This window comes from Triticum aestivum, chromosome 3B (genome assembly GCF_018294505.1).
Source record: "Triticum aestivum cultivar Chinese Spring chromosome 3B, IWGSC CS RefSeq v2.1, whole genome shotgun sequence".
NCBI lineage: Eukaryota > Viridiplantae > Streptophyta > Magnoliopsida > Poales > Poaceae > Triticum > Triticum aestivum.
In genome coordinates this window covers 455,891,107-455,899,869 of record NC_057801.1, presented here as the reverse complement: position 1 = coordinate 455,899,869, position 8,763 = coordinate 455,891,107, and positions in this window count along the sequence as shown.

The window sequence follows — 8,763 nt, the reverse complement described above, 5'->3', positions numbered from 1 at the left end:
GTGATTATGACGCAACTGCTTCCGGTTGCATTGAGGGGGCTTCTACCGGAAAACGTCCGATTAGCCATTGTGAAGCTATGTGCATTCCTCAATGCAATCTCTCAGAAGGTGATCGATCCAGAAATCATACCAAGGCTAAGGAGTGATGTGGTGCAATGTCTTGTCAGTTTCGAGCTGGTGTTCCCACCATCCTTCTTCAATATCATGACGCACGTCCTAGTTCATCTAGTTGACGAGATTGTCATTCTGGGCCCCGTATTTCTACACAATATGTACCCCTTTGAGAGGTTCATGGGAGTCCTAAAGAAATATGTCCGTAACCGCGCTAGGCCAGAAGGAAGCATCTCCATGGGCCATCAAACAGAGGATGTCATCGGGTTTTGTGTTGACTTCATTCCTGGCCTTAAGAAGATAGGTCTCCCTAAATCGCGGTATGAGGGGAGACTGACTGGAAAAGGCACGCTTGGAAGGGACTCAATAATATGCAGGGACGGATATTCTTGGTCTCAAGCACACTACACAGTTCTACAGAACTCTACCTTGGTGACCCCGTATGTCGATGAACACAAGAACAGTCTGCGCTCCAAACACCCGGAGCAGTGCGACGACTGGATTACATGTGAACACATCAGGACTTTCAGCAGTTGGTTGGAAGCACGTCTCAGAGGTGACAACACTGTTTGTGATGAGCTGTACTTGTTGTCCAGGGGACCATCTTTGACTGTATTGATTTGGAAAGGATACGAGATAAATGGGAATACATTTTACACGATTGACCAAGATCAAAAGAGCACCAACCAAAACAGCGGTGTCCGCTTTGATGCAACAACCGAGAGGGGAAAGGACACATATTATGGTTACATAGTGGACATATGGGAACTTGACTACGGACATGATTTTAAGGTCCCTTTGTTTAAGTGCAAATGGGTCAATCTGTCAGGAGGCGGGGTACAGGTAGACCCACAGTACGGAATGACAACAGTGGATCTGAAAAATCTTGGGTACACTGACGAACCGTTCGTCCTAGCCAATGATGTGGCACAGGTTATCTATGTGAAGGACATGTCTACCAGACCGAGAAAGAGAAAAGATAAGGAAGCGAATACATCATACGATGAGCCAAAGCGCCACATAGTTCTTTCAGGAAAAAGGGACATCGTGGGAGTGGAGGGCAAGACAGACATGTCTGAAGATTATGAAAAGTTTCATGAAATTCCTCCCTAAAAGTCAAGGCTGACCCCAGCATCCTGATAAACGATGAAGATTATCCATGGTTACGGCGCAATAAGCAAATGACACAAGCGAAGAAAAAGTGAAGACTTTCTCCCGCAACTATTATGATGATACCATGCCAACTTTGTAACTGACGAGTATGATACCATTGTCCGTTTTGTACATGCACATGCTATGTGGGTCAATTTATGATACCATGCCAACTTTCAACTTTTTTAGAGTTCATTTGAAATGCTTTAATGTCTTCTGGTTCGGCCCTCGTAATAATTAAAAATAGCAACAATAAGTATTTTGTTGTAAGTAGAAACAAAATAAAATAAATAAAGCAAGAAAGAAAACAAAAAACAAAAAAAGTGTTTTCAAATTTGAAAACTAATGGCACTAATAGAAAGTTCATAATTTTCCTAAAACTAAAAGCAAAAAGAATTAAAAATTAAAGCAAAAAACAAAAGAAAATAAATAATGCAGAAAACAAAACAAAAAACTGGAAAAAAAATAAAAATAGCAACAATAAGTAAAGAAAACAAAAAACAAAAAAATGCCTCCTACTGGGCCCCCACGGCCTGAATACGACTAGAAACCCTAATATGGGCCAGGATTCAGGCCCGCAGTAGGCCCAGAAGGCCCATCAGGCAAAGCAATAGCAAGTAGGCCCGAAAGCCTGCGGTGGAGAGGAGCTCGAGAGGGGTGCGGCAGTGGGGCTTATAAACTACTGCGTGCCCCTCTCAACTAGCGAGGTGGGACTAAACTTTGGCCCCGACGCGGGTAGCACAGGGGCCTTTGGTCCCGGTTGGTGGCACCAACCGGGACTAAAGGGGGGGCATTGGTCCCGGTTGGTGGCACCAACCAGTACCAAAGGCCGCCGCTTCCCGCCCTTTGGGCTGCCGAAAAAGAGGCCTTTGGTCCCGGTTGGTGGCACCAACCGGGACTAAAGGGTGCATTAGTCCCGGTAGGTTTCACGAACCGGGACCAATGGCTCTGCTATATAAGCAAACACTTTGCAAAAATTCAGAATTTCATCGCCAGTTGCCCCCGACGACGCCGACCTCCTCGACGCCGCCAGGCTGCTCCACCTCGCCGTCGCCGCCGCTGCCAAGGCCGTCGCCTCCCCGAGCCCGCGCCGTCCTTGTCGTCGGCCTCCCCGAGCCCGCGCCGTCCTCGTCCCCATCGCCGCGTGCCTCCCCGAGCCCACCCTCCTCGTCCCTGTCGCCGTGTGCCGCCTGAGACCACCGTCCCCGTCACCGCGTGCCGCCCCGAGCCCCTGCCCTGTCCCGCCCCCGCGCGTCGGCGCCCTCGCCGCCCCCACCGTCGCCATCGTCATCGCTAGCCGCCACCGCTGTGAGCCGCCGCGCCGCCCCGACTCTGTTTTTTTTTCATTTTTATTAATTTAATTTTTTTTGTTCATATATATATATATATATATATATATATGTATATGTGTATGTATGTGGCTATGCGGCTTTGTTTTTTTCATTTTTATTAGTTTAGTTTTTTTGTTCATATATATATATATAATGTATATGTGTATGTATGTGGCTATGTGTATGTAGATGTTCAAAATGTATAAAAAAAATTGTTCAAAGCATGTTTTTGTTCATATATATATTTTTTGTTCATATGTATATTAATGATTTCATATATGCAAAAGATAGATTTTTAGAAAAGTTAGGATTTTTTTCTGTTCATAGATTTTTTTGGTGATATTAATTATTGTAGAATATGCAAATGTTTGTATATTCATATGAACAATGCATTAGGCAAAACCTTTGTTTTTTTCGAAATTTTCTATTTGAACATTTTTTAAAACAAGCAATACTAAAAGAATGAGAAGAAAAAGGAAAATAAGAAGAGGAAGAAAGGAGAAGAAGAGGAGAGGAAGAAGAGGAGAAATAAATAAGAAGTGGAAAAAAGAAGAAAAAGAAGAGGAGAAGAAGAAAGGAATAGAGGAGAAGAAGAAAAAATAGAAATTTTCTATTTTTCTTCTTCTCCTCTATTCCTTTCTTCTTCTCCTCTTTTTTTTCTTCTTTTTTTTCTTCTTCTTCTTCCCTTCTTCCTTCTTCCTCTTTTCTTACTTTTCCTAATTTTCCTTTATCAAGGAAGAAGAAGAAAAAGAAGAGGAGAAGAAGAAGAAAGGAATAGAGGAGAAAGAAGAAACTTCAACACGAGGGGGGGTACCGATACCCCCTCCCCGATAACATTATTTTCCCATGTATATGTATGTCGCGTCGTTGTCGATATAACCCCCTCGAGATAACTTCGACGTGAGGGGCGGTCGATATATATACCCCCTCTCGACCGTGATAACTTATACAACGGCAGCACCCCCCTCGGCCCTCTCGCTCGACCAAAACTCTCGAGGACACCCAAACCCTAGAGAGAAAACGATGTTGGTCTCCTACCCCCTCCCGCCGCGCCCCTACCAACAAATTAACTCTCTCGAGGCCACCCAAATTTACCAAGTTAAAAGAGCGTTGTCGTCGAGGCCACCCCAAACCCTTGAAGCGTTGTGTCGAGGCGACCCCAAACCCTAGAGAAGCAGCGTCGAGGCCACTAACATGATTCCTTATTGTGATTACCTAGCTAGTTCTATGTTTTCCACTAATATATATATATCCATCTTTACCATGTTTGAATAATAATTGACATGTTGTAAATATTTGCAGAAACTATGGAGCACTCCTGAGACGAAGAAACATAAGCGATGTTGGGGGACATAATCGCACAAGGAAGTGATGAAGTTGCGTCATTTCTCAACGACACCGATGGTCAGGAAGGACTGGGTGAAGAAGAGGGCTATGTTCATGATGGCTTCAGCCCATTAATGCCGGTACAAGAAGAGGACTATGTTCATGATGGCTCCGATGACACAATGGAGGTACAAGAAGGAGACGACCATGCTGACTACTCCGGTGACCGAACCGAGTCCGGGCAGGTATATATATATTAGTTAAGCCCGTGCTGACTAGTTAATTGATGCATCCATTGTTTTGGTATATGTACACATATTAATTACTCTCGTCTTTCTTCCTTATAATTTCTAGCCCTACAGATCGAGCACAACTTCGGTAAGGAGACGAGGCCCGAAGAAAAAGTTGAGCTCAGATGAAAAGTTTGAGATCATAGAAATCGCGCCCGACGGCGAACCGATTGAAGCCATCTGGACAAAGCGCGCATTTTCTGCTCAGTGCGGGGTTCTTGTTAGGGACAAGATCCCGATCAGCATCCAACAATGGTATAAGCCTAAGGAGGAAGACCCTAAGGTGTCTTATGTCAATGATATGCAGAAAGAAGATCTTTGGACTCAGCTGAAGGCAAATTTCACCCTACCGCCAGAGGAGGATCCGGAGAAGCCAATTAAAGAGAAATTAATCAAGTCTTGTGCTCTTAAGAAGATGGCAACCCTATTCAGGAGGTGGAGGAAAGAGCTGAACAAGTTTGTCGACAAAAAAATACACCAGAATTCATCGGCAAATATGAGAAGATCAAAGATCACTGGACCGCATTTGTGGCCCACAAGACATCGAAAAAGAGTAAGAAGATGTCGACGACAAACAAGCAAAATGCTGTGAAGAAGATGCTTCACCATCACACGGGGTCAGGTGGCTACCTCAAAGCCCGGCCTAAGTGGTCCAAGGCTAAGCATGATCTGCTTGAAAAAGGGATCAAACCAGAGACAATGTACTGGCCGGACCATTGCCGGACTTGGTTCTTCGGGGCTGGCGGAACCTTGGACCCTGTATCAGGGAAGTGCCATTGGATGACGAGCAACTGCAAATACTAGTCAAGAACCTTCAGCACTATATTGATGCAGCACAGCGAGGGACGTTCGTTCCAGACAGGGAGAAGGACGAGCTCACAATGGTCCTCAGGAATCCTGAACACCCTGGACGGACACGAGGCATGCCAGGCTCCATTCCGTGGAAGGTTGGTTTTCCGGACGCAGGGGGTTACAAAACCTGTGAGAGGAGGAAGAAACTAGAGCAGGGCCAACTGCAGGCGCTGCACGAAAGGGTAATGGGGCTAGAGGAACGAGAAGGGGAACGAGAAGTAGCATATCGCAACAAACGACCTGCCGAAGCTTCCCCCGAAGCTACCCCACCATCTCAGCGGAGAAGCAGCATGGCTTCCACCGAGCTGCTTCAGCCGGAGCATGTCTTGATGGCTCCTGCCAGCTATCCCGTGGATGATATCACGGAGTCTCAAAATTGCCACATTATGGCGTGATGGATGAATTTGAAGGTCAAGGCGGCTGTTGGCTCTGTTTATCCTAGTGGACCCGGCACAACTTATCACTGCCAGCCGATTCCAGAAGGATATGCTAAGGTGATGGTGGATGAAATAACGGAGGGATTTGAGGACCTCCTGCTTGACCACCCTACCAGTGAAGGGGAGACTAGGCTGGGTTCTGCTCTGAAGACTCCATGCCTATGGCGGAAGGAGCTCATCAACCTTCTGAACTGGATGCCTCCGCCTCCTCCTCCTCCTCCGGCGAGTCAGGGCACTCCGCCTCCTCCTCCGGCGAGTGACGATCAGGGCACGCATGGCGGCACTCCGCCTCCTTCTCCGGCGCGTGGCGGCACTCCGCCTCCTTCTCTGCCTGCGCCGGTGCTCCCGAGCAGCCAGCAGCCTCCTCCTTCTCTGCCTCGCCAGCAAGGGTGGAAGAGACCCGCCACCGCCCCGGCTGCTCCGGCGCGTCGTAGTCCTTCTCCTCCGCCTCGTAAGCAAGCATGAAAGAAGACAGACGCCGCAGCCGCTCCGTCAGCTCCGGCGTCTAGCAGCACCACTAGAGGCGGGAGGCAATACAGATACGGTCCACCTCTCAAGCCTCTAGAGAAGTTACCGTACAAGAGGACCAAGGAGGAAAATGATACGATCGTGCGAACCCACGTGAAGGAGTTCTTTGAAGGGGTGAAAGCAAAGAGACATCCACCTCCAGAGGAGAAGGTAGATCCGGTGAAAGCAAGGCACACTCTCGATGCCCTGAGGAAACTGGCAAATCTCCGCCGAGAACCAACTATGAGCGCATTACTGAACAGACATATCTCCAAGCGGAGCGGTCGGGAAGTACTGTCAGACATCAAAGAGCAAGAGAACGAGCAGCTGCGAAAAAAATTGACCAGCTCGGCAAATAAGCAAACCAGTCGTGCCCCCCGCTCAATGTGTCTAGCAGCAACATCGTCGCTAATGCTCCGGGGATGGTGCCCGGTTATGGCAATCTACAAGATTACCTGCCTGACAATGCACTTCCTGATTTCATGGAGGTGGGGGAACACAGATACGAGTACGGGAAGCCTCTCGTCAAAGATGAAAAATCTCTAACAACGATGATGCGAAGATTCCATACTTGGTACATGAAAACCTGCAGAGAGTCTGGGGGGACGAATACTTTGTATCTGAGAATTAAAGAGGAGCACGACCTCGTTGGAAATGATCTGTTGCCTGTTACATTTGAGGAGTTCTTCGAGTTCTTCAATCAAAAGGCCCTCGATAAATTAACGGTCTTTTGCTATTGCTTGTAAGTACTATTTCTGTCATTAAGTCTCTATATATAGCTCGGCTCTTTCATTGCATGTATTTATAATTAATTATCCTCAATATATTATGCAGATTGTTGATCGTCGAGTGCAAAAAACAAGAAATTTATGATATTGGGTTCATTAACACAAATATCATAGATGAATTTCTGGTTGAAAAGGACGACAAAGAGGCCGAGGACAACTTGCTACAATCGTTGATCAAAAATCAAAACAGAAATACCATACTCTTTCCTTACAACGGCAAGTGAGTGTTACTGTCGTGTGCATATTCGGTTTCCCTTATTACTCGAGCGAGGTTATAGTAATGTAATTGATGAGTTATGCATGCGTGCGCAGGTACCACTATATTCTTCTGGAGATTAAGCTTGAGCGTGGACTAGTAATCGTCTTAGACTCGAGACGGAAAGATCCCAAAACCTATGCGGACATGACTGAAATGCTCAGCAAGTAAGTTCAATCGATCATTATCGCACCATATCGGCAACTTTTTGTTCATTTCCTGATATCTCAAGTAATAATAATTATTTTCTTTGTCTTGCAGGGTTTGGAAACAGTTCACCGCAGAGGCTCCGGGACTGCCGAAGGAGCTGCGGTATACATACCCGAAAGTAAGTACTACTGGCTAGCTAGTTGCGCGCAACTCCCATTGATTCTATAGCTATACTTTCATCAATGCCATTTATAATGCTTCACTATCAGTTTGATTGACCTCTATTTCTCGTAAAGTGCTTGTGGCAGGAACAAGGGAATGATTTCTGTGGATACTACGTGTGCGAGTTCATCCACACCGCGACTTTGAAAAACAGGCGGGGCTACTCTCAAAGACAATATGAAGTGCGTAAGCAATAATATTCACAATTTCATTTTATTACACCATCATTCTGTTGAGTTTCATTCATATATATGTATTAATTAACCCCCTTCTTCAAATTAGACGTGGCAGATGCGGAATGAACTCCTAGAAACAGATCGCATGAAAGCAATTCAAGAGGAATTGGCGGGATTCTTTCTTGACCATGTCATCAATAAAGCCGGAGAATACCATGTGGAAGTTGATTTCAATTGCTACGGGACTGTAATTGAGAGATCATACATATTGTACATGTATGTAGCCAGTAGCGTCGGATACATGATACGAAAACTTGTTGTTCGACCAATCTCTCGGAGAAGGAGAGGTCGATCGATCATTTCTCTCGGTATGCATGAAGAACTTCTGTACTCAATGGTTCCCTTCATTTTCTTACTAGCTAGCGTGTCGAGGGCTATATGTATATAGTACATAGCGTCGACAAAGCACGGACATAAGAGAGGACACTTCTCTCTATTAATTAGCTAGCTAACACAATGTAACATCCCAAATTTTCAATTTGGAATGTTATACATAGATCATCTTGCATATCATATTTTATTGCATTGTTGGCTCGATCCTAGAAATTCTACGCAACTCAAGGACCCTCGGAGAGAGTTGGGGATTTCGTTACTTTCATATTTGGGGTTTTTCTCAACTTTTGAAAATAGGGTCATTGATTTTATTTATTTTATCTTCAATTATTTCTACTACCGAAAATTTAGAGAGGGAATAAAATGACTTTCCCAAAATAAAGAAATAATGAAGATTTAATAAAAAAATCAGATGAGGTTTATTTTGGAGTTTTTCGCTTTTTATTTGAATTTAGGAAAAATGCACGTTTTTCAAAATTGCATTTAGGCCCCAAATAAATGTTCATCTAGTCCGGCTTGATTTTAGAAGTCGGGGGAAATTTTTTCGGGATTTTTGGAGTCCGTTTAGTATTTCTTTTTATTTTTCTACCGAGCGTAATGTTTCAAAAAAAACGTGCGCACCGACTCCGGTCCGTACCCGAGCGGGACTCCGCTCGGGGGCGCTTTATAAAGCGCGGGACGCCGCCGCCAGCCCGCCAATTCGCCCCGCCCCTCCAGCCCGTTACGCCGCCCCGGCCCACCCCCAAACCCTAACCCTAGCCGCCGCGCCGCG